Source organism: Pongo abelii, chromosome 4 (genome assembly GCF_028885655.2).
Source record: "Pongo abelii isolate AG06213 chromosome 4, NHGRI_mPonAbe1-v2.0_pri, whole genome shotgun sequence".
NCBI classification, from domain to species: domain Eukaryota; kingdom Metazoa; phylum Chordata; class Mammalia; order Primates; family Hominidae; genus Pongo; species Pongo abelii.
The window spans coordinates 8,850,231-8,874,999 of record NC_071989.2 but is presented as its reverse complement, the minus strand read 5'-3'; the positions used below and the strand labels follow the sequence as shown (position 1 = coordinate 8,874,999).

The 24,769-nt window shown below is 40.0% G+C and overlaps 1 long non-coding RNA gene across 2 annotated transcripts in view; it reads left to right on the top strand.

Annotated features, from left to right (window-relative positions):
• LOC129059326 (uncharacterized) overlaps positions 1 to 24,769 on the top strand; it is a 92,017-nt gene that overhangs the window by 41,142 nt on the left and 26,106 nt on the right. The gene's annotated exons all lie outside the window — the stretch shown is intronic.

The window sequence follows — 24,769 nt, the reverse complement described above, 5'->3', positions numbered from 1 at the left end:
TTGGAAATACTTTTCTTTAGTTTTAAGGACTCATTTTAGCATTTTTTATAAGGAAAATATAGGGATAATAAATCTCTCAGTTTTTGTTTGGGAAAATTTTTTATCTCTGCTTTATTTTTGAATGACAGTATTTCTGGGTACAGTATTTTTGATTGATAGTCTTTGTTTGTTTGTTTAGCTTTTGAAGTATAGCATTCCGTCCTTTCTGGCCTCCAGGGTTTCTGTTGAAAAATCCCATGAGAGTGTAATGGAGCTCCCCTTGTATGTAACAAGTCGCTTTCTTCTTGCAGCTTTCAATATTCTCTCTTTGTCTTCAAATTTTGACAATTTGATTATGATGTACATTGATGTGTGTCCCTTTGAAATAATCATATCAGGTGTTCATTGAGCTTTCTAGATCTGAATTTGTATTTCCTCTTCCAAACTTGGGCATTTTTCTGCCATTATTTATTTGAACATGTTTTATGTCTCTCTCTTTCTTTTCTCCTTCTGGTACATCAATAATGCATATATTATTTTACTTGATAGTATTATAAAATTTTTTAGGCTGTCTTCACCTTTTGTTTTCTTTTTGTTCATCAGACTGGATGATTTTAAATAACCTGTCTTCATGTTTGCTAATTAATTTTTTTGTGCTTGATCTAGTTTGCTGTTGTACACTTCCATTGAATTTTTAAGTTCAGCTGTTGTATACTTTGGGTCAATTATTTCTGTTTGGTACCTTTAATATTTTCTATCTCTATGTTGATGGTCTCAGTTTGTTCCCTCATTGCTCTCCTTACCACAGTGAATATCTTTACAGCTATCTTTTTGAATTTTCTGTCAGGTAAACCACATATCTCCATTTCATTGGGATTTTATTCTGCAGCTTTATCTTGTGCTTTCATTTGGAATATATTTTCCCATCTTCACTTTCCTTGACTTTATGCATTTTTTCTGTGCATTAGGCAAACAAACAAAAATCCAAAACAAAACAAAACAAAAGACTTCTTCAAAGTCTTGTTAAACTGGTTTTGTGTCAGAGATATTCCTCCTTATTCAGCCTTAATAGAGATGTTAGGTTCCTCAAAACACTTTATGCTTGTCCAACCTGTTGCCATTGTTCTAGTGGCACCCAAGAAATTAGAAAGTGTCAAAAAGTTGTGCTATTGCTTTGACAGAGTTGAGATAGAAGGCAATCCCTTCACATGCAATTGAAGAGCATAGAGTGTTAAATTTGTGGTCCAATTTCTTCTTTCCTTGCAGAGAAGCTTAGAGCCAGAATTTACTTTCTATACCTTCTGCCCTATGTCAAGGAGAGGGTCTAAGGCAGATGTTGGTTCTCTTTATCACACTGCTCACTTTGAATGGGGAGAGATGGCTGCAGGACATTTGCAAGTTTAAAAGTCATCTATTTGTTCTCTTTAGTATAAGAGTCTAAGGAGTGCAGAGCTTTGTGAACTCCCAGAGTTAGGTAATTTATGAGCCAGTCCTTTGAGTAGAGGGTATAAATGTTAAAATTTTCAGTATGTACAGAAGCTACTCTATGGGAGATTCTTCCTATCTGGATTTATTGCTGGAGCAAACCAGGGCAGAAAACATGGGGAATACCCACTCTCCTGTTTGAGTAAGTTTAAGTCCATACCTTCCTTACAGAGATTTCTGGTCTGGAGTTATCACCAAAGCAAGCCAGCAAGGAAGGCACATGCAGAGTCTATTTTCCCATTTCAGGCACAGAGAAGTCTCCTTGCATCCTTTCAATGAAAAATTGAAGGAGTTAATTTCTGGAGCAAGCTGAGGGAGAAAGCTGAGGAGTGCCATTCTTACTGTTTTTGCTGGCAGAGGCCTGTAACCTATTTCCATGGAATGATTTCAGGACTGGAATTGTTGCTGGAGAAAGCTGGGGAAAAGGGCACAGAAAGTTCTTGCCCTTTTGTTCAAGCAAGCAGCCTTCTCACCCCTTTTGTAGGATGAGTATTCTGGTCTGGAGTTATCATTGAATTAAGCCAAGGAAAAGTACACAGGGAGTTACCCCCTTTCTCTTTCAGGAACAAAGATGTCCCCTAGCCTCCCTATAATAAGAAATTGAAGAAATTTTCCTCAGAAACAAGCCAGGGGAAGAGTGGTGAGGAGTGCTGTTCCTCCTATTCTTACATGTAGAGGCCTCCAGCCTCTTTTCTGGGAGAGATTTCAGGGCTGGACCCACTCCCATTTGCAATAAAACAGATGGTTCTTACCCTTCTTGCAGAGGGAACTTTTTTGTCTTGAGTTATCACTGAAACAAGCCAGGAGAGAAGGGTACAGAGAGTGTTAGGCTTCCCGTTTAGGCTGGAAGAGATTCATTTTATTTTATTTTATTTTCTTAGTATGCTTCCTGATACTGGCTTGATGCAGGCCAGAGTGACAGAGAGCTGCTGGGAAAGTGTGCAGCCAAACTCTTTCTGGGAGATGCTACAGCATCTGGGAGTGTCCATGTGGTTCAAAACACCTCTTTGTTTTTTGTGCTTGAGAAAAATTTCCTGATGCCTTGTCGCAGCCATTTTTCAAATAAGGTGATGTAACAGCCATGCCCTCCTGCAGGAACTGTAAAAGTTGGATGTTCTCTGTGTGGTGTATGCCTCTCACTCCAGAAAATAGCTGGGAGCTGGAGTTTCCTTCTCAATTACAAAGTGCTGTGCTCAGCATAGGGGTTGGTGCATAGGTGTATCTTCACTTTTCCCATTTATTTTGATATGGATATTTTCTCAGTCCCCAGGTGCCTCAGAGTCTTTAAAGTAGATTTTGGCTTCCTCTGGAGACAGTCAATCCATGTCTAGGTGTTTACTTGTTATGTCTGTGGGAGGAAGAGTCAGGAGCTTCCTGTTCTACCATGTCGTTGATGTCACTGCAATTTAAATTCTTATCAGCAATGTATGAGAGGCTAACTTGGTTTGAAATAAAAGTTTTAATTTTCCATGGCAAGAGTTCCTGTCATTCTTAATTTCCCACAGATTGCAGCAAACTTAATCCAGGTAGCAACAACTTTAAGCTCCTGTTGTATACATAGAGATGTGGGGATACATGGAACCAACCCAGTGTGACAGTTCTGAAATTTTTGAATATGGCCCTGGGAGGCATTAGGCCCCCACCAGCATGGTATTGAGGAACTTTCCCTGGCCTGTTACTATCACAACTGTGAGATGAATTCAGGACCTTTTTGGGGGAGACTCGTCATCATTGCTCATTGAAGTATAAGTGGAGAAAAAGGACAATGAGGTAAAGAAAGATTTCTCTAGAGCAGCCACCCCAGGTGGCAATGTCTAAAAGTATTTTTGTTTGACAAAACTGGAGAGGTGTATGCTACTAGCATCTACTGGGTAGAGGGGAAGAATACTGCCAAACATCCTACACAGTGTATAAGACAGTACCCCAAACCAAAGAATGACATGGCCCAAAATGTTAACAGTGTGAGGTTTAGAAAACTTGGTATATTTTTACCTCTTCCTTGACCCCCTGCTCCCTCCAAGACATGCATACGAGCTGTTAAAAGTGGTTCCTTTTAAGGAAGAAGCTAGTGTTAGGTAGCAATATTTGGAAGCTCAGAGTGAGGAGAAGGAACATAGACTGTCCTTTTTTGTAGAATATATAGTATATACTAATATATGTATTATAAACATAATAAAGTATATTTTACAAAACACCCTACTGTATTTTTCAAATGATTTAAAAAAAGTTGTCATGTAAATTTTGTAAATAAAAAGCTAAAGATATAGGATTATACTGTATACCAATAGAGATAACTTTACTTCTTTCTTTCTGATGTATTCCTTTGACTTGCTCTTTTTTCTGATTGTTCTTGCCAGTATTTCCAGTACTGTGTTGAACAGAAGTGGTGAGAGTGGACATCCTTGCTTTGTGCTGAGTATTAGATGATCATAATGTAAACTGTGGGTTTTTTTCATATATGTCCTGTAATACATTGAGTAAATTTCTTATATACCTAAATTGTTTATGATTTTTATCAAGAAAATATGTCAAACTATGTCGAATGATTTGCATGCATCAATTAAGATTGTATAAGAAGTGCTGGGGAGGTTATTGAGAGAAGGAAGCCCATGTACACTGTTAGTAGGAGTGTAGATTAGTGCAGCCATATAGAAAACAGTATGGAGGTCCCTCAAGAAATTAAAGATAGAACTAACATGCCACCCAGTAATCCCTCTTCTGGGTACAGATCAAAAAGAAATCAAATCACCACCTCATAAAATTACCCGCATTTCCATGTTCATTGCAGCACTGTTCACAATAACCAAAATATGGAAACATTTGAAATATCATCAATGGCTGAATACATTAAGAGACTGTGATGTGTGTGTGTGTGTGTGTGTGTGTGTGTGTATATGTGTGTGTTTGTGTTTAATAAAATATTATTCAACCTTAAAAAAGAAAGAGATCCTGACATTTGCTACAAGATAGATGAACCTAGAAGACATGAAATAAGCCAGACACAGAAGGAAAAATACTGTGTGATCTCACTTAAATGTGGAATCTAAAAAGAAAGTTTTTTTAAAAAGTCAAATACAGAGAGATAGAGAATAAAACAGGTGCTTACCAAGGGCAGGATACATTTCCCCAGTCCCATAAACTGCCCAACTGTGTTTTATTGCATTTGGCCACTGGCTTGGTATTTGCCTATCTTTTCTTTGTACTTTTGGGGATTTATTTCCCAGTTCCAGTAGGTAAAGATGTTTTCCTATTTTGTTTCTAATTATTATCAATTTTGTGGACTGAGTTGCCATAGTAACAACGTAAGACTTTATCAGGGGAAAGGAGAAGACAGATTTGTTCCTGTATTGCTGTGGATATACTGAGTACTGAGTTTACTTTAGAATATAAAGCAGCTCCTCCACAGGTGACTTGCCCTCGGTCTGTTTTATCGGGTACACATTCACAAAAGCCAGATGTAGAGAATGACTAGACATATCCTTTCCTGCAATGTAAGACACCATCCAAATGGCGCTTATCATACCTCACAGCACACATCTCTCAGTGGCCTTAAGTAAGGGGAATTGGTATGCAGTCCCAGACCCCACTGGAAGCTCCCATCCTCAGTAATCAGCCACAAGAGTGGGTTTATACTTGTGTGTCACATGGTTTCAGCACTCTGGGGACTTTACACCTTAGGATCTACAGCCCAGGAAGGAGAAAGGCACCTGCAGCCCTGTACCCCACTCTGAGTGGAGAGACCAGAGATGCACAGGGACCCTGGAGAATTTTTCAGCTCCATAGCAGTGTAAGCAGGAACCTAATTTGCTTCACTAGGGGTGCCTGTCTTGTTAGCTTTTTCTCTCTGCCTTTTTCCAGTGCATGCAGGGAGTCATTGTGTTTTATTTTCCATAATTAGTCCCACTGAGACATTTCTTTCTATTCCCTTTTTCCAATGTATTTCCCGTGTTCATTACTATATGGTGAGATTACCCAGGCAGTCAGAGCTGGGTGTAGTCAGCACAAGGACAGAAGTAGACACAGGACCACAAGAGCTGGGAAGAAGCATAGATCCCAGGCTGGGGCCTTAGCACAGATGGACTGAGAAGGGTGCAGTTATGAAGAATGTGGAGCTGCTGAAAGGGGGAATTTCAGGGAGTGAGATCAGTAGCCTGGTGGAGCATGAAGGAAAGGACCTGTTTCTGAGGCTCCTGGTGGCTGGAGGATGAGCTGGAGGGGTGGTCCAGAGTCAGATCAACCTAAGTCTCTATGTCCCTCTAAGGAACTATCATTGAAGTTTTGAGCAAAGTTACTCTCTTTTCTGGCCCCGAGATGGGCGTTCCTATTGCCCGCTTCCTTGGTGTGGAATATGAGGTCGTGGCTAGGTCTCTTCCTCCAAAATCAACACTGTACCATGATAGAACTCCCCATAGACTTTGTAACTGGGGTCCTCTCCAAGGGGCCAACCCACTAAAGGGAGTCACGCAAGATTCCTCCTGCAAAGCCACCTTGCAAAGCATCCTTGCCAGGCCAAGGATTGGAGTAATGTGTCCACTGCTGCCTCTTTCTTGCACTGCTCAGCCATCCTCAGTTCTCTTTTTCCCCCATTTAGTTATCTCGGGGAAGATCAGAGAAGCCATGAAAACTTATGTCTTGCTAGGATATAAGATCCCACATTCCTCATTTTGCAAATATCTCAATCTTTATAGAGGGATGTGAAACAGCAGCAGGACCCTCTGAGCCCAGTCTTATAATAATACATGTAGGTTTTAGATTTTGTCTCGTATTAAGCATTTGACTTTTTAAAAATGCAATTTGGTAATCTCTGCTTTCTATAGGTTAATGATTCAATCTATGTTTTTGTGATTAGTAATATTTGGACTCATTCCTAATGCTTTTTTGTCCTACTTTATTCATATTAAAAAAAGTCCTTCTTTCTTGACCTATTTTTATTGTTCCATTTTTACCTGTTTATTTTTAAATTTCATTTTACCCCTTTACCGGTATGTAAATTGTATGCTTGGTTTTCATTACTTTAATGACTAGCCCTTCAATTTTGTAAACTGCACTTAAGGATGTCTAGAATCAATCAATATCTGAACTTTCCCTCCTGAACAGTAAGATGAGCTTAGGAAACATTAACCGTTCATTTTCCTTCCCACACCTCAACTTACATGCTGTATTAGGCCATTCTCACATTGCTATAAATACCTGAGACTGAGTAATTTACAAAGAAAAGAGGTTTCACCAGCTCATGATTCTGAAAGCTGTACAGAAGCATCATTCTGGTATCTGCTCAGCTTCTGGGGTGGCCTCAGGAAACTTACAATCATGGCAGAAGGTGAAGAGAGAACACACATATTACATGGCCAGAGTAGGAGCAAGAGAGAGGGGGGAGGTGCTATACACTTTTAAAAAACCAGATCTCACAATAAATCACTCACTCACTATCGTGAGAACAGCACCAAGAAGAGGGAGCTAACCCATTCATGAAGGACCACTCCCACGATCCAATCACCTTCCATCAGGCCCCACCTCCAACATTGGGGATTACAATTCCACATGAGATTTGGGCCTGGACATAGATCCAAACCATATCACATATAAGCTATTGTAGTCTAATATTTTAATTCTAGAAATTCTTCATCATTTTAACTTTAGAAAGAAGATATTTTTAATTATTTTGTCATTTTTTTAATGCAAAAAAATCCCAGTTTGTATTTACCAACATATTCACCAATGTTTTGGTTCATTTTTCTCCTAGAGTCATTTTTCTTCTTTTTAAAATATATTCTTGAAAATTCTTTAGCCAAGTTTGACACATGGTGATTTTTTTTAATATTGTGAATTTCTTTTTAGTTTTTGATAATCTGAAATATATTTTACCTTCACTAATGAAAAGAAACATTTCTGAATAGACAGTTCCAGGAGGAGATTAAATTTCTATGAGACTTTAGTGACATAACTCCGTGTTTTCTTGGCCTTCACTTTTGTGCCTGAGGAGACATCTTCATGTTATTCTATTAGGTGAGCTGTCTTTCCTCTTTTTGTCCTAGGAATTTTCTTTGTCTTTTGTTTGTATGTTTTTTTGTATGCTTCTTTACAGTATGAAAAGACAAGTTTTCTTTTATTTATCCTTACTTTTATAGCTTGTGATTTCGTGTTTGGGGATTTGTGCCTTCATTCTTGTATGAAATTCTCAGCCACTTTCATTTGGAAAATTGTTTCCTTGCTGTTGTCTTTCCCCTTTCTGGGATTCTGATTATCTTTATTTAGGATCTTCTCAATCCATTCCATAGATTTTACCTTTCTGTAGCCAAGTATGTTTCTAAAGATGGCTCAATGTGATTTGCTTGCCATGTGATCTTGGCATTCATCTCATCAAAGAGTGGGATGCACCTCGTTCCCTGCTTCTGGAATTCAGTGGATTTTTGTTACTGTTCAACCAGTAGAGTATAGCAGATGTGATTCCATCTGACTTCCAAGGCTAGGTCATAATAATGTTGCAGTCTTTTGGGACATCTGCTTTTGGGGCCAGCCTCATAATATGAGGAACCTCAAATAAGCTTTCTCATGGGGCACACAGGTAAAACCTTGTGTGTGGAGGCCACATGCAGTTGTTCTGGTTGACAGCCCAACTTAGGTACAAGCTGCCAACCAACATCACCCATCAGACATGAGTGCTGATGTCACCTAGCCATCAGCCATGAGCTGAAGTCACCCCCAGCTTTTGAGGCCCCTCACATTGTTGAACAGAAAGAAACCATCCTTGCTTGTAGTTGTGCCCTAAATGAACTAGACTTTCAGAATCCATGTGTAGGATTAAATAATTGATTTTTTAGGCTACTAAGTTTTGGGATAGGTTATTAATGATTCAGTAGAATGTGGAATATGTCTGTTACTATCCTTTGCCTCAATATATTCTGCATACTTTCTTTGTTTCTATTGCCAAAGATACCAGTTACTTCTTCAGCCTTTCCCTAATTGGCATTAAATAGACTAATTGAAATTTGATTATTAGTGATTATATTTTTCATCTTTAAATGCTTTATTTAGTGATTTTCCAAATCTTCCTTGCCAGTTTGGATAGTATATTGCTGCTTAATATGTGATTCCTTCTTTTGTTTAGATATTTCATACATAGCATTTTCCATTATATTTATAATTTTAGTATCTGAAGGCTTTGAGGTTTTATTTATGTTGGATTGTTTCTACTGACTACCAATCATTGGTGACTTGCTTTCTTTTGCCATTGGTGGTATGTTTTTCCTCATTGGTTAAAATTAGTCACAGAAATACTGAGGGCCTACAATGTGTCAAGGATTAAAGGAAGAGTCTCACACTTAGGTCTCCAACGTTTACAGGTGCTAGGCTTGGTTTTCTGATACCAGACCTGGGGTTGGCTTTTTTTTTTTTTTCCCAGGAAATTCCAGGTTTTATAATATGTGTTTTCCCTGCAATGTTCTGTTTTTCCTTTTGCCCTTTAGACAGTTGTCTTACATCCGTAAGCTTCACAGTGAATTTAAGATGTATTTGTTTCGATTCATCTAAGATGGAGTTGCCTTCTATTTAGTCTGCCATATTGCTGGAAATAGAAATCCACGAAAACCATTAACCATAGATGGAGCTACAGATATAGTTATAGTTATATATGTATATTAATACAAATCCTTTGAAAGTAAGCGTTTTGTAGAGTCACATATTGCATCAATAAGAAACATTTCAAATGTATTTGGCAATGACAAATTAGAGTTAAATTGTTTGTTCCTGTGGATTAGTAAAGAATAGGAGTTTTAATAAAAAAGTGTAGAAGGCTAAAAGTTTGAAAGTCCATAAATTAGAAATTTGATAGCAGCTTTACTCTAATGATTTCTGATTTCTTCCTCATAAATTTCTAATTGAACTTTTAGGGGAAGTTAAATTGGATAATAAAAAATGGATTACAAAACTCACTTTAAATGTTCTTCCAGTTCATGGTTAAAACCTAAATAGCTTATAGCTGGGAAGTTACCAATAATTATCTTCCTCACACAGAGGCATTAGATAATTCTGTTTAAACTTAATTTGTATATTTTATAGGTTCACTTTTAACTGTGCATCTTAATATGTAAGAGAGTAAATGATTCTCTAATTTGTGTTCAATAACACAGAAATTTAAATGTGTTAGTACTGCTGTTCTGGGATATATTTAGTTTGTTATTATATAAAATGTACTTTGCCTATGACATGTAGCTCTGAAGACTTCAGGCATTTTTTTTCCGCCTAAAATAGTACAGAAAAAACTGTGGCAGTCATGGTTAGATTTTCTTTGCTCTTTCAGCCTTCCAGGGCCACTTACAAAGGACAATTGCTTTGTGCTCCCTTGACAAATTTTACACACTTTCTAGGATAAGTTGGTGAATAAAATTCAAAGTATGAGAACTAAATATGCTCCCTCCAGGAACCACCACTAGAACTAATTTAAAGAAAACACACACACAAAATACAAGTGTTGTGAGAACAGGTGAGGCAACAATAGTAAAGGTGTTTTGGATGCTGGAAAGAGATGCTAATAACTGACCTGGGACACTCAAGGCGGGATTTTATTGTGATTTGAAGTGTGACATATATGCCCTTAGAGGATGGTGAGCAATGCTGGGAGTTCACTCACTTCACAAGGCAGGTTGATCTGATGGCTGAAAACTGGCACCACCAGGTGTCTCAGAACATGGGGCGAGGGAGTAAAATCAGGAAATTGAAGGAAAGCTTTTGATAAATAGTATTCACAAAAATAGGCCCATGCCAAGGATAAAGTTTTTTTTTTTTTTTTTTTTTTGAGATGGAGTCTCTCTGCTGCCCAGGCTGGAGTGCAATGGCGTGATCTCAGCTCACTGCAATCTCTGCCTACCAGGCTCAAGTGATTTTTCTACCTCAGCTTCCCAAGTAGCTGGGCTTACAGGTACCCAACACCATGCCCAGCTAATTTTTGTATTTTTAGTAGAGACGAGGTTTCACCATGTTGGCCAGGCTGGTCTTGAGCTCCTGACCTCAGGTGATGTGCCCGCCTCGGCCTCCCAAAGTGCTGGGATTATAGGCATGAGCCACCGTGCCCGGCCTGGATCATTTTTTTAAAATGAATAATGAATACTACTAAGGTCAAAGAGAGAATAATCTGAATTGAGAGACAAATAAAAAGGAGGGAAGGAGGAGAGAGAGAGGGAGAAGAGAGGAAGAGAGAGAGGGAGAAAGGAAGAAGGAGGTGGGAGAGAGAGAGGGAGAAAGGAAGAAGGAGGTGGGAGAGAGAGAGGAAGAGAGAGATAGAGGGAGGCAGAGGGAGGTAGAAAAGAGAGAGAGGGAGGCGGGGGAGAGAGGGAGAGGTAGAGAGAGAGAAGAGAGACGTAATGTTAACATACAGGAAATGCCATATTGGTTTGCTGCCATAATTAAAAACAAACAAATGTAAAAATAAATCATTTGCCCAAGGAAAGACTTACACTGCAGTCTAATGCCACGAAGACTTGTTTGTATGTGTGGGTCCACGGGAAAGTTAGTGTTAACACAGAGACCACAAAGACAATAGTGTTTCAGTTGCAGTTGCTCAATTTTACTTACCTGGATGCCAATATGGATAGAGAAAACATGCTTTGGTTTTCCTTTTGTTTTTAATTCAGACTGCAACCATGCCAACTTGAGGTTAATTTAATGGACACCTTTTCAGATTACTTGTAAATAAAGTGTTTGAACATTATTGTTTTTCCTTTCAGTGCATTAAAAACATTGGTTTAAATATTGAAAACTGAAAGGAACTAGATAACTTCCACCAGCTTTCCAAATAAAATTGAGTGTTAGCTTGAAAACAGCTCGAGAAATGTTAGGTCAAAGGCTATTATTTTTTTTCAAGAAGTTTTAAGCGCTAAAAATGAGATTTAGAATAAAAGTAATTCTTTGAACATAGCTAATTGTATTCCATAGATCTTCTATGCACTTTAGCAGCACAGTGCAGACAGAAAATTCAACTAGAAAACAGTCAAAGAGAGAAAATGGGTCATTTTTATTCTGAGATAAAAAATTTCCAATTCTAACCCAGAAGTTGAGATTTACTTACTGGGATATCTAAATATATCTACCTCTATGTTCCAAAAATGAAGTATACATTATTTCTGACAATAAGTAATAAAATTCCAATTAACACAGAGAGAGTAGAACTCTCTAGTAAGCAGCATTCGCAGACACTCAGGATGCTTCCCTTCATCATGTCCTTTAATAATATGATTTTTCACTTGGCTGTTATTACATATGGATTTAGCAAGTGGCTAGTATTATATTTCATTGCATGGATGTATAAAACATTTCTTAATCAGTCTCTTATGGAAAAACATTTAGGTTATTTCTACCTTTTGCTATAATAGAAAACATTGTTTTTTAATTTTACTTTTGACAAGTAATAATTGTATGTATTATATATTTATGGGGCACAATTTGATGTTCTGATATATGTTTACACTGTTACATGATCATCTTAGAGAATATTTGAGCAATATTTTTTAAGTGACTAGAAGTATAATATTTGAGTGAAAGGGTAAGTGCATGTTTACATTGGATTGATGTTTATTGTGCAGTTTCTCCCGTCTGCTGTCCCAACCTTACCAAACCCCACCCTGGACATAAACCATTAGGGTAGTCTCAGTGGGCATCAGATGAAAAGACAAGAAGAGAATCCAGGCAGAAGCCCCAGACTCCTGTATCTAAAGAAATAAAAGTGACGTATTTTTGTAAATGAGACAATTTCAATGTGGGTGAAACCCAAGACAGTGCGGGTGAGGACAAGGGAAGCCATGGTATGGGTTACGGCTGTAAAAAGTAGCAGGATCAGCAAGTGACAGGTTCTGTGATGCTACACCACATTTTGGGGCTTTATTTTCAAGTCTAAGAGGAGCCTTTGAAGAAGCCAATATTGCAAGGACATGGTCAGATTACTGCTTCATCATGTCACCATGGCAACTGTGTGGAACAGCATTTGGTGGGATAAGGTGAATGGTAGCAAGTGGAAGAAAGTGCAGCCATGAGAATTTATGAGGGATGGAAGTCAGTGAGATGAGGCAGGGGCTGAAAGGTGACAGAGCTGAGGATTTCAGGTGGAGCACTTCTTAGCACCAGACTACTCACAAAATAAAAGATCAGTGTGAGAGAAGACTCCTAGAATGCTGGCTTAGAAAACTGAATGGAAGGAGGTACCCAGAACCGATGTAGGGATGGCAACATGAGAAATGGATTTATGTAGAATCATGATTTCATAATGGAGTGTAGACTTTCGATGAGTTTGAGGCTCTGAAGTGACAATGAGGTACAGCTATCAAGTAAGTAATTATAGGTGAGTTTAATATTATATATAAAATTCAGAAGTCAAAAACAAGTTTAAGCTAATAAAGTGGGAGCTTTAAAAATGCAGACTGAAGTTGCAGCTGTACAAACAAATGAAAATGCTCAGGATTCATTCAGTTGCAAGTGTGAGAAAGAGATGACATTGGATAAATAGAAAGAAATGTAATGATTCACTTGTCTATAAGATGAAGAAGGCTGGACTTGGCCTCAGCCGTGAGCGGCTCTGAGGAACCTCCCACAAGGTGAGTGTGTTGAAGTCTGAGTCCACGGCTTGCTTTCGGCTCATGTCCGCTCTCTACATCTCTTTATCTCTATTTTAGCTTTCGTGTGTTGGCCTCACTTACTTTCTCTTTTGGAGGAGACAGGATGACCAGCAGCTCTCATCTCCATGATTTGCAATCCAGAAATACTGATTTCTTGCTTGCCTGGCTTGGGTGCCGTACCAAGTGTACCAAATGCTTTACCAAATCTTGTACCAAATGCTGCGTCTGTGGTAGATAGCCTCCAAAGCTGAGTACTGACACTTCAACATCCCTTTATATGTGAAAACTTCTTCTCCTATCTGCAGATTAATCTATTTCTCCTCTCCTTGGATCTTGGCCAGTTTTGACTTGTTTTGAACAATAGGAGGTGGTAGATGTGATGTGTCAGTTACAGAACTAGTCATTAGGAGACCTGGGGGCTTTCAATTAGATTTCAGACTTGGCTGTCATGCTACAAAGAAGCCCACGTGATTCTACTGAAGAGGGAGGTCTATGGCTATATTCTGGAGGATAAGAGACTATGTAGAGACAGGTGGTATGGAGGAGAGGCGAGTAGAACCACTTGACACACATCAAAGCCCAAGACTTGACAGAGAGCTATTTTGACCTCCATCCCAGCCTGGTTCAGGCACCAACTGACTACAGCCTCCAGAGTGACTTTGGCGAATGACACTTGGAGGAGAAGACTTACCCTATGGATCCCCAGAACACATGACAGAACATAAATCAAGATTTATTTAAGACTCTAAGCTTTGAGACGTTTTACTGTACAGAGCTGCCACCTGAAATTGTGACCATAGCATAGCTATATAATGAGCCAGGCTGGCTCACTACTTCTCTCTTGTTGCCATGGACAGCAGAGCACTCATGTTGAGGGAAAGAAGTTTCCTAGGTGGAGATGGACGTTGTAATCAAAAGTGGAGGAAAGGGATGCTGGCTGTGCAGAACAAGTGTTGTTCACCACCAGGAGGAAGAAGGGAAACAAGACCTGAGTATCAGATTGTACACTACTTCAGTGCGTAGGTGGCACAAAAAACACTAGAAGAAAATAATCATCACCAGCCTGGGAAACATGGCAAAATCCCATCTCTACAAAAAAATAGCAAAACACACACACACACACAAACAAATTAGCCAGGCATGGCGGCATGCACCTGTAATCCCAGCTACCTGAGAGGCTGGGGTGGGAGGATTCATTGAGCCCAGGAGGTTGAGGTTGCAGTGAGCTGTGATTGCACCACTGTGGTCCAGCCTAGGCGACAGAGTGGGACTATGTTGAAAGAAAGAAAGAAAGAGAGAGAGGGAGAGAGAGAGAGAGGGGGGAATGAAGGGAGGGAGGGAGGGAGGAAGGACGGAAGGAAGGAAGGAAAAAGAAAAAAAGGAAGGAAGGAAGGGAAGGAAAGAGGGAAGGAAGGGAGGCAGGGAGAGAGAGAAAGAAAGAAAGAAAAAGAAAGAAAGAAAATAGTGATCATATAATGCATGAGCTTAGCTGAAAGTTAACAGAGAAGAGAGCATCGGCTCCTTAAGTAGTGTGTATCCCTCATCAGAATATGGTCTATGACTCATTCCCTTTCATGACTCCCTGATAAGATTATATTAATGTCTGAAGTTGAAAGGTGAAAGATGGTTCCTATACAGGAAGGCTGTGAAAATTTGTTATGTCCTATCAGTAGCTTGGTGAACTGTGCCGAATCAAAACCTGCCCTTTCTCTCACACATTCTAAAGACAAGTATGTTGATAAAACCTGGGAGCATAGACCAATATAGAAACAATCATCTAGGTTATTTTCGACCTGAAAATTTTATTGATGATAATTCTAGAATTTCGTGGACATCCTGAGACACACTAGATAAAACACAGTAAAAATGCCCTTCATAAATTGCTTAGCTCAAAAGAAAGGGAAACACTCTGGTCAAGAAGTGCCCTAGTTCCTTAGGGCTGCGTAACAGAATACCACAGACTGAGTGTTTTACAAACAACAAATTCATTTCTCACAGTTCTGGAGGCTTGGAAGTCCAAGATCAAGACACTGGCCGATTATGTGTCTGGTGTGTGGGTCTGCTTCCTGGTTCATAAATGGTGCCATCTCTCTGTGTCCTCACATGGCAGAAGGGACAAGAAAGCTCTCTAGGCTTTCTTTTATAAGGGCATTAATTCCATTCATGAGAGATCCAATTTCATAATGTAATAACTTACCAAAGTCCCACCTTCTAATACCATAACACTGGGGGATCAGGGTTTCAATAAATGAATTTTACAGAGAACCAAACGTTTAGTCTATAGCAAATTACTTCGGAGCTCAAGCTGAATTTCCAGCAGCCCACCACATATAGGACACAGGCACAAGAGTGCTAGGATTCTAAATCTCAGTGGAGGGCAGGTTTTGTGGTCTTCTGTCTAACCAAGAGGGGATATAGATCTGACTCCTGCCATAGAGCCAAGGTCCTTTAAATGCTGCCAGTTTAAGCAGCAAGAAAACTACCACCACCCCAAAATGGACCAAGAGCTTTCTATCTTCCTGTGCCTCAGGATGAAAGATTCACTTCCCTCTGAAAATGTAAGCTTCCTGAGGATAGGAGTTTTTACTCTGGTTAACTGGGGTACTTAGCACCTAGAGCACTACACACATCATAGGAGTTCAGCAAATATTTATTGAATGAAATGAAACCTATAAATTCAGTCCCTGCCGCACAGAGATGTGGAGTCTGAATTTGCATTACCTGCATGGAGAAGAAATGCCAACCTGAGACTACGCCAAGAAATATGACCTTGGATTGATGAAATCAGGGACTGTAGGAGAATCAAAGGTGTATAACTTCTCTTGTTCCCTTCTATAGAACACATCTTATTAAAAATGACCACCATAAAAACTACACAAAGAATTTGATAATATGGGAGGTGGTATGGTTTGAGACATAAGGGCTAATAGAGGTTTTCCTCTGGGGAAAATGGTTGGGTTGTATGTTGTATAAATTGGTTTAAATGCTGATAAGTAGGACCCAATGGACTGTGGAAGGTAAAGATATAACAGAGCTGAGATTGGATGAGGAAGTATAGTCATTGAAAATAATGTGGGCAGGGAATTTATGTTATATAGGCACAGGCACAATCTGTGACGGAAGAGAAGAGAGAAAATATGAGTAATTAGTACCTGATTGTGTCGGAAGTTGAGCAAGGTCTTGCTTTATGGTTTTTTATTTTCTATGTTGGGAAGATGTAAGGTCATCTTCCGTAGTTGGTGGAGGAGAGGACTTTAGAAATACTTATTCCCAAATGTCCATCAATTATAGACTGGATAAAGAAAATGTGGCACATATACACTGTGAACTACTATGCAGCCATGAAAAGGATGAGTTCATGTCCTTTGTAAGGACATGGATGAAGCTGGAAACCATCATTCCCACCAAACTAACACAGGAACAGAAAACCAAACACCTCATGTTCTCACTCATAAGTGGGAGTGAACAATGAGAACACATGGACACAGGGAGGGGAACATCACCCACCGGGTCCTGTCGAGGGGTGGGGAGCTAGGGGAGGAATAGCATTAGGAGAAATACCTAATGTAGATGACAGGTTGATGGGTGCAGCAAACCACCATGGCACGTGTATACCTATGTAACAAACCTGCACATTCTGCACATGTATCCCAGAACTTAAAGTATAATAAAAAAAGAAAAAAATAAATATCAAACAACAGAAAGGGAAAATGTAAAAAAAAAATACTTATTAATACTTATTATAATTAACATTCATGTATGAATGACACTTTCTAGTCAATATCTCCAATCCTTAGGATAACACTGTAGGGTATATGGTAAAATCTCTGTTTTACAAATGAGGAAATTTAAGCTCTTAGAAATTCTAGAATTTGACCAAGCCAAGTAAATAGTGAAGATACGATGGTAATGCTTGCTTCTACCAACGAACTCATTCATCTTGTTAGCATTCACTTTGGAGAAGAGCAATCGGTTGAAATAATCGTTGTAGAATGTGAGGGAAACAGCCTCATGGGAAACACAGTATGTTGGGGTGAAGCATTGAGGCACCAGTCAATGAAGGTGGACAGATTTGTGGTCACTCCAATCTGTGTGATTCTAAATTCCCCACCCTCAGCCCAACTCCTGCCTTGGGCTGCTCAGGTAGACAGGTCTGACTGTGTTATTCACTGTCAAGATATAGGATGAAAACTAAAGTGAAAAGGCAATGAGCGAGTGAAGTTTTGGTAAGGGTATTGATTGTATTCCACTGCTAAGACCAATGGGTCTACCCCTAACATTGCAAAACAATGGTACATGACAAAGGTACAAATGGATCCTCAAAAACCATGTTATAGGTAATACTTATGAACAAAGCTAACAATTTACTCAATAAAACATGCTCTATCATTCTACCTTTTTAAATATGTTGTTGAAATGACAATATTGAAATACACATACAAAGTTACTTGCTGTGGTGTGAATATTTGCATCCTCCCAAAACTCATATATTAAAATCCCAACTCCCAAGTGTTAATATTAAAAGATGAGGCCTTTGGAAGGTGATTAAGTTGAGAGCGGAGCTGTCATGATGTGATCAGTGTCCTTATAAAAAGACCCCAGAGACCTCGCTCTCTTCTACTGTGTGAGGACAGAGTTAAGGCATCATCTATGCTGACACTGAATTGGCCGTCTCTTAATCCTGGACTTTCCAGTCTCAGAACACTGAGAAATACCATTGTTTATAAGTTACCCAGTTTATGATATTTTGCTATAGAAGCCAGAATGGATTAAGACTCTATATTTTTATATAAGAGAAAGTCAGCAAAATATTAAAACTACCAAAATAATATTAAACTGATATTTAATATTAAAACTATTACAATTAAATTATTATTGACCATGCCTGATTATTCTATTAATAGATTGGAAATGGTTGGATGAATAATAATGAGATTATTCTATTAGTAGATTGGAAATGGTTGGATGAATAGTAATATTAAGACAACATCATTAATTCTGTTTTGTAGTTAAAATGTTCACATCAATATATGAAGTCACAGTTGACACAAATTCATATTAATAATTTAAAAGACTGAAAATAAAATGTAGTTGTTTGAAGTACACAAATTGTATATATTTTCCACAAACATCTAAAGTTAATGTAACAAAAATAAAAAATTTGGCCAGGCGCCGTGGCTCATGTCTGTAATCCCACCACTTTGGAAGGCTGAGGTGAGCAGATCACTTGCAGTCAGGAGTTTGAGACCAGCCTGGCCAACATGGTGAAACCCTGTCTCTACTAAAAATACAAAAATTAGCCGGGCATGGTGGTGTGCCCCTCTTATTCCCAGCTACTAAGGAGGCTGAGGCAGGAGAATCGCTTGAACCTGGGATGGGTAGGTTGCAGTGAGCCAAGATCTCACCACTATACTCCAGCCTCAGAGACAGAGTGAGACTCTGTCTCAAAAAAAAATAATTATAAAAATAAAATAAAAATAAATAAGTTAAAATTATTTGTCATTTTTTCTCACATATTAAAATATATGTAAAATTAGAAAGCAATATAAACCCAATTATTGAACATAAATTTCTATGTCAAATTATCTAAATAGTGCCAAATTTTATTTACATTTAATGAAAATGTAATTAACTCAGTAAACATTTTTAATAAGAAAACTATTCCCAGTTCTAGCATTCTGTATCCATTTGTTTGCCTATGTAAAGAATTATTAGCATGCTATGAGCAGTTTGTTAGTTTAGGGTATTTTAGATGATACAAATTTAAGATTTAAGTGTACTTTGCAAAATACCCTTCAGCCACCCTAGGAAATTGCAATAACTTGCTAATTTATGAGTGCCTCTATGCAAACTTGGAAGGCTTCTCATTGCACTTATTCTAAATTCAACTTCTTTACTTTGGTCTGGTCTTGCTTGTTTCTCCAGCCTCATGTCTCGTCACTCCCCCCTTCACTCCCAACCCTCTACTTTCGTCTCTTCTTGCTCATGTGACTTTCTTGCCCACTATTCTTTCATCAATTTCAGCACAACTATCCAAGATAAAAAGTAAGCTCATGGATTCTTCAGGTAGTTATTAAGCCCAGAAGGTAGCAGGAATTATGAGTGCAGAGATGAAAGTCAGCTCCAGAGTGGAGAATCTTGCACCCTGGTAGGGAAGCAGACATTGAAAGCTGGTGGAATGAGTGAGTCTCAGATCCTCATGCATTGTACTGAGGAGTGGGTTACTTGGGTTAACCTTATTTGGGTTAATTCTGGGAAAATTTCCTTAAGGGCTTATCCCTGAGTGGGTCATGAATTAGCCAGTTGAGGTTTTGCAAGAAAGGAAAGAAAGTGCAGCTGCGAGGTGGGTATGTGTGTTAGGGCTTGGTGTGCAGGAAGTAGTAAGGCAGCCTTATTTGTGGTTGAACTTCTTAAATATTTCTGCTGAAATCCCTAATGGCAGTGGGGACAGCGCAGGGATTGATTATGTATCTTGAAAGGCCTTTTTGCCTAAGGGATTTCCCTTTACAGTTTTATCTTTTAGCTCATAAATTCATGTAAAAGTTCATTCTAGTTCTCAAAATCCTTGACATTGTTTTATGTAAAAAGGATAGTTCTTGATAAGTTTACATTTAATTGTCTAGAATTCATTCTCCAAAGTTTTGAAAATATCAGTGCTCCAGTACAATAAGCCATGTTTATCCTGAGGCTGCTAGCCACCTCATTGCACCCTTGGCTCATAGGCCCCAGCTGGGTAATGATGTGTGCAGTACTATCTGTTCCCTCTCTCCTCCATCAGCCCCCAAACTTTAGCAACATATGCCAGTGAAGATAATTGTATGTGGATCAATTGGGTGTAAGTGCAACGGAGTCAATTTGATAAATGGCTGATTTAGCAAGACCTGATTCTGTTTATTATTCAGACTGAATTAACATTTTTCTTTCTTTGGGGAAGTAAAGTTATGTTAGGTACTTTATTTCCTTATTTTTCTGAAACAAATAGATATTGCAGCCCATCTGCAAATATGTTGCTGTCCTTCTAACTAGACCCCACATTTGAGAGCAAAATGTGCCCCCAGAGAGAAGAAAATGCTCCTTCCTCTCTCACTGCCAGTTGAAAAGTGGCAGTTTAAGCTTTTGTTGATGGTGGCAGGTGCACTCACCTCCACCAGAGGCAAAACTTAGGACAGCAAGAACAAATGGTCTTGATTCCAGGGGCATAGAACACTTAGTGACTGTATTTAGCAATGCATGAGAAGCTGGGTTTGAAAATCCTGAGATACACGCTCCTTAGTCCAAAACAAACAAAAAATATTAGGTATATCAGAGTACTTAGCAGACAGTTGTCACAGCAGTATTTTGATTTAAAGATTAGGAAAATTACTTGTTAGTGTCCACTCAAGTGATAAAACAAAGAGAAATGAGATGCTTGCATGATTCTTGAGTATCATTTGGACTCTTTCTTCCTGTATACATTTATTATTTTAAAAATCCGAAACTTCCAAAACCTTCACTGAGCTTTCACTTTATGCCAAGTACAGGTATGAGGTGTTAAGGAAATAACAATTAATTCCTTCAGATAATGCTTGTGTTTGTAGGTGCCAGGCACTGTCCAGGGGCCATTGTCCAGGTCCTTTCATGTACCTCGATCTAATTTTGGGGGAAAGAAAACCTGTAAGATAACAAACTAACAAATTAACAGGTATAATCCCAGTAATGAGAACAATAAAGATAATTTCAATAAAGTTATGTGATGAGGTGGGGCTGGGTGGCCACTGTAGATTACATGGGCAGAGAAATTTCTCTGAAGGGGTGACATTTGAATTGAGATTTGAGTGACAGGAAGGGGCTCACTATGTAGAAGTCAAGCAGAGGTAAGTTATTCCCAAGGTCCTAAGAATGGACTGGAGTTTGGGAATAGTGAGGAATAGGAAGAAAGCTCTCTTGTCAGAGTGCTGTGGGGCAGAGGGAGTGGTGTTGCCATGGGATAGAGAGGTGACAGGCCTGGACACACAGATCTTTGATGAGCCAGGCTTTGAAATTTACCTAAATCTGAGAGGTAACCCTTGGAAGATTTTAAGCAGAAAAGTGATAGGGTCAGATTTTCATTTTAAAAGATTGCTGCATGAAAAATTGAATATGGAATAAAGGAGGGAAGGAGGAGGCAAGTCAGGATGATGGTTACATGAGAAGTGGCTATAGGTATGGGGGAATATGGAAGAATCAAGGATATGTGTTGGAAGTAGTGTCAACTATACCCCCTCATGAATGAAATGGGGAGGCAGGGGGTGAGGAAAAATGAGATCAAGGCTAGCCTCTCACTGTTGCTTAAATGAAGTACTATAGGTTTCTTTTCCTATCCTGTCTGACCCTGCACACCCACAGATCTGTTTCCGCCAAAGCCTCTCCCATCTCGTTCTCCAGGGAAACAAAAACTGTAATTGCTCTGGCTAGACACCCCGATGAGCCTGATTGCTCTCTCCCCTGCACACCTCGTACCTACTCTGGCAACACATCTAGTCAGCTTTGCATTCCAAATGTGTCAATCATCCATCTGCCTCTCACATGTCAGATGCTAATTACATGGTCCAAACCAGTTTCCTGTGGCATCTGGACCATTTCTACAGCTTCCTAGGATAACTTGCCCTCCATTCCTGCTTCCACCCAACATTGTCAACCTGAGAAGCAACATTACCTTCCTAAAATGTAAATCAAAACTGACAAGTCACTGTCAGTTCAATTAATTTCACATTACAGCTTCTACAGAAGCCAGCACTCTTTGCATTTGCATGGTCTTAAAGGAACCATGCAACCTCACCTGTCTACCTGATTGTTTGAAAGCATCCCACTACCTGTTGTGACCTGCCGCTGTCGGTTTCCTTTCTGTCTTAAATCATGCCCAGCTCCATCCTGCCTAAATGTTCTTCTTCTTGCCATTCCTTCCAATGAACTTCTCTTCCTCCATATATGCACAGTTCTGCCTTCCCTCATCAATCATATTGCAACTCAAATGTCCCACTCTCAGATGGGTCTTGCCGAGTGCCCCAGCTGAAGCATCTCCCTTGCCACTGCATGTTTTGGTTGCAGAAGTGAGTGTAACTCTTGGTCCTGCTATTCCTTGCTGCTTTGTCATGGAGCTGGCCTTGAGTACTTTCCGCTATTACTTTTCCTTGAAGAATCCTTTGTACAGTATTCTAATACATGGATGTTAGGTCTTAAGTGATTATAAGGGATTTAATCACAGTAATCTATGATAGCTCTAACACACAGGTATGGTGAGATACCTTGTCTTTTCTTCTTGATTAATAACCCAGGAAGAGAAGTCAAGTAGCTCATAGCCCCCGAATTAAAGGCCTGGCCCCTAACTGGCAAGACATGGCTTTCTGCTGTTCTTTAGCCTGGGACTGATTAACTGAGTGCTTTAATGTAGTAGGTTTTGTCCCTCTGTGGACATTGATGTTCTTTCTTTTTTCCTGGTAATTTGACTGTCTTGTGTGTTGAACATGGGTGAAATGATTGAGGTTCTACAGGCAGAGAAAATCCACTTCTGGACCACTGGGTAAGGACCCCAGGTAGACATGACCTTTACCAAGTTTTTCCAGGGCAAGATACAAGGTGGTGGCAGAAATTAAACTCTGGGCCGGGTGCAGTAGCTCACGCCCATAATCCCAGCACTTTGGGAGGCTGAGGCAGGCAGATCACGAGGTCAGGAGTTTGAGACCAGCCTGACCAACATGGTGAAACCCTGTCTCTACTAAAAATACAAAAATTGGAGGAGCCAAGATGGCCGAATAGGAACACCTCTGATCTACAGCTCCAAGCGTGAGTGACGCAGAAGACGGGTGATTTCTGCATTTCCATCTGAGGTACCGTGTCCATCTCACTAGGGAGTGCCAGACAGTGGGCGCAGGTCAGTGGGTGAGCGCACCTAGCGCCAGCCGAAGCACGGGTGAGGCATTGCCTCACTCGGGAAGCAAAAGGGGTCAGGGAGTTCCCTTTCCAGGGGTGACAGACTGCACCTGGAAAATTGGGCCACTTCCACCCGAATACTGTGCTTTTCCGACGGGCTTAGGAAACGGTGCACCAGGAGATTATAGCCCGCACCTGGCTCAGAGGGTCCTACGCCCACGGAGTCTCGCTGATTGCTAGCACAGCAGTCTGAGATCAAACAGCAAGTCGGCAGCGAGGCTGGGGGAGGGGCGCCCGCCATTGCCCAGGCTCGCTTAGGTAAACAAAGCAGCCCGGAAGCTCGAACTGGGTGGAGCCCACCACAGCTCAAGGAGGCCTGCCTGCTTCTGTAGGCTCCACCTCTGGGGGCAGGGCACAGACAAACAAAAAGACAGCAGTAACCTCTACAGACTTAAATGTCCCTGTCTGACAGCTTTGAGGAGAGCAGAGGTTCTCCCAGCACGCAGCTGGAGATCTGAGAACAGGCAGAATGCCTCCTCAAGTGGGTCCCTGACCCCTGACCCCCGAGCAGCCTAACTGGGAGGCACCCCCCAGCAGGAGCAGACTGACACCTCACACGGCCGGCTGGGTACTCCAACAGACCTGCAGCTGAGGGTCCTGTCTGTTAGAAGGAAAAATAACAAACAGAAAGGACATCTACACCAAAAACCCATCTGTACATCACCATCATCAAAGACCAAAAGTAGATAAAACCCCAAAGATGGGGAAAAAACAGAGCAGAAAAACTGGAAACTCTAAAAAGCAGAGTACCTCTCCTCCTCCAAAGGAACGCAGTTCCTCACCAGCAATGGAGCAAAGCTGGACGGAGAATGACTTTGACGAGCTGAGAGAAGAAGGCTTCAGACGATCAAATTACTCCGAGCTACAGGAGGATATTCAAATCAAAGGCAAAGAAGTGGAAAACTTTGAAAAAAATTTAGAAGAATGTATAACTAGAATAACCAATACAGAGAAGTGCTTAAAGGAGCTGTTGGAGCTGAAAACCAAGGCTCGAGAACTACGTGAAGAATGCAGAAGCCTCAGGAGCCGATGCGATCAAATGGAAGAAAGGGTATCAGCAATGGAAGATGAAATGAATGAAATGAAGCGAGAAGGGAAGTTTAGAGAAAAAAGAATAAAAAGAAATGAGCAAAGCCTCCAAGAAATGTGGGACTATGTGAAAAGACCAAATCTACGTCTGATTGGTGTACCTGAAAGTGATGGGGAGAATGGAACCAAGTTGGAAAACACTCTGCAGGATATTATCCAGGAGAACTTCCCCAATCTAGCAAGGCAGGCCAACATTCAGATTCAGGAAATACAGAGAACGCCACAAAGATACTCCTCGAGAAGAGCAACTCCAAGACACATAATTGTCAGATTCACCAAAGTTGAAATGAAGGAAAAAATGTTAAGGGCAGCCAGAGAGAAAGGTCAGGTTACCCTCAAAGGGAAGCCCATCAGACTAACAGCGGATCTCTCGGCAGAAACCCTACAAGCCAGAAGAGAGTGGGGGCCAATATTCAACATTCTTAAAGAAAAGAATTTTCAACCCAGAATTTCATATCCAGCCAAACTAAGCTTCATAAGTGAAGGAGAAATAAAATCCTTTACAGACAAGCAAATGCTGAGAGATTTTGTCACCACCAGTACTGCCCTAAAAGAGCTCCTGAAGGAAGCTCTAAACATGGAAAGGCACAACCGGTACCAGCCGCTGCAAAATCATGCCAAAATGTAAAGACCATCAAGACTAGGAAGAGACTGCATCAACTAAT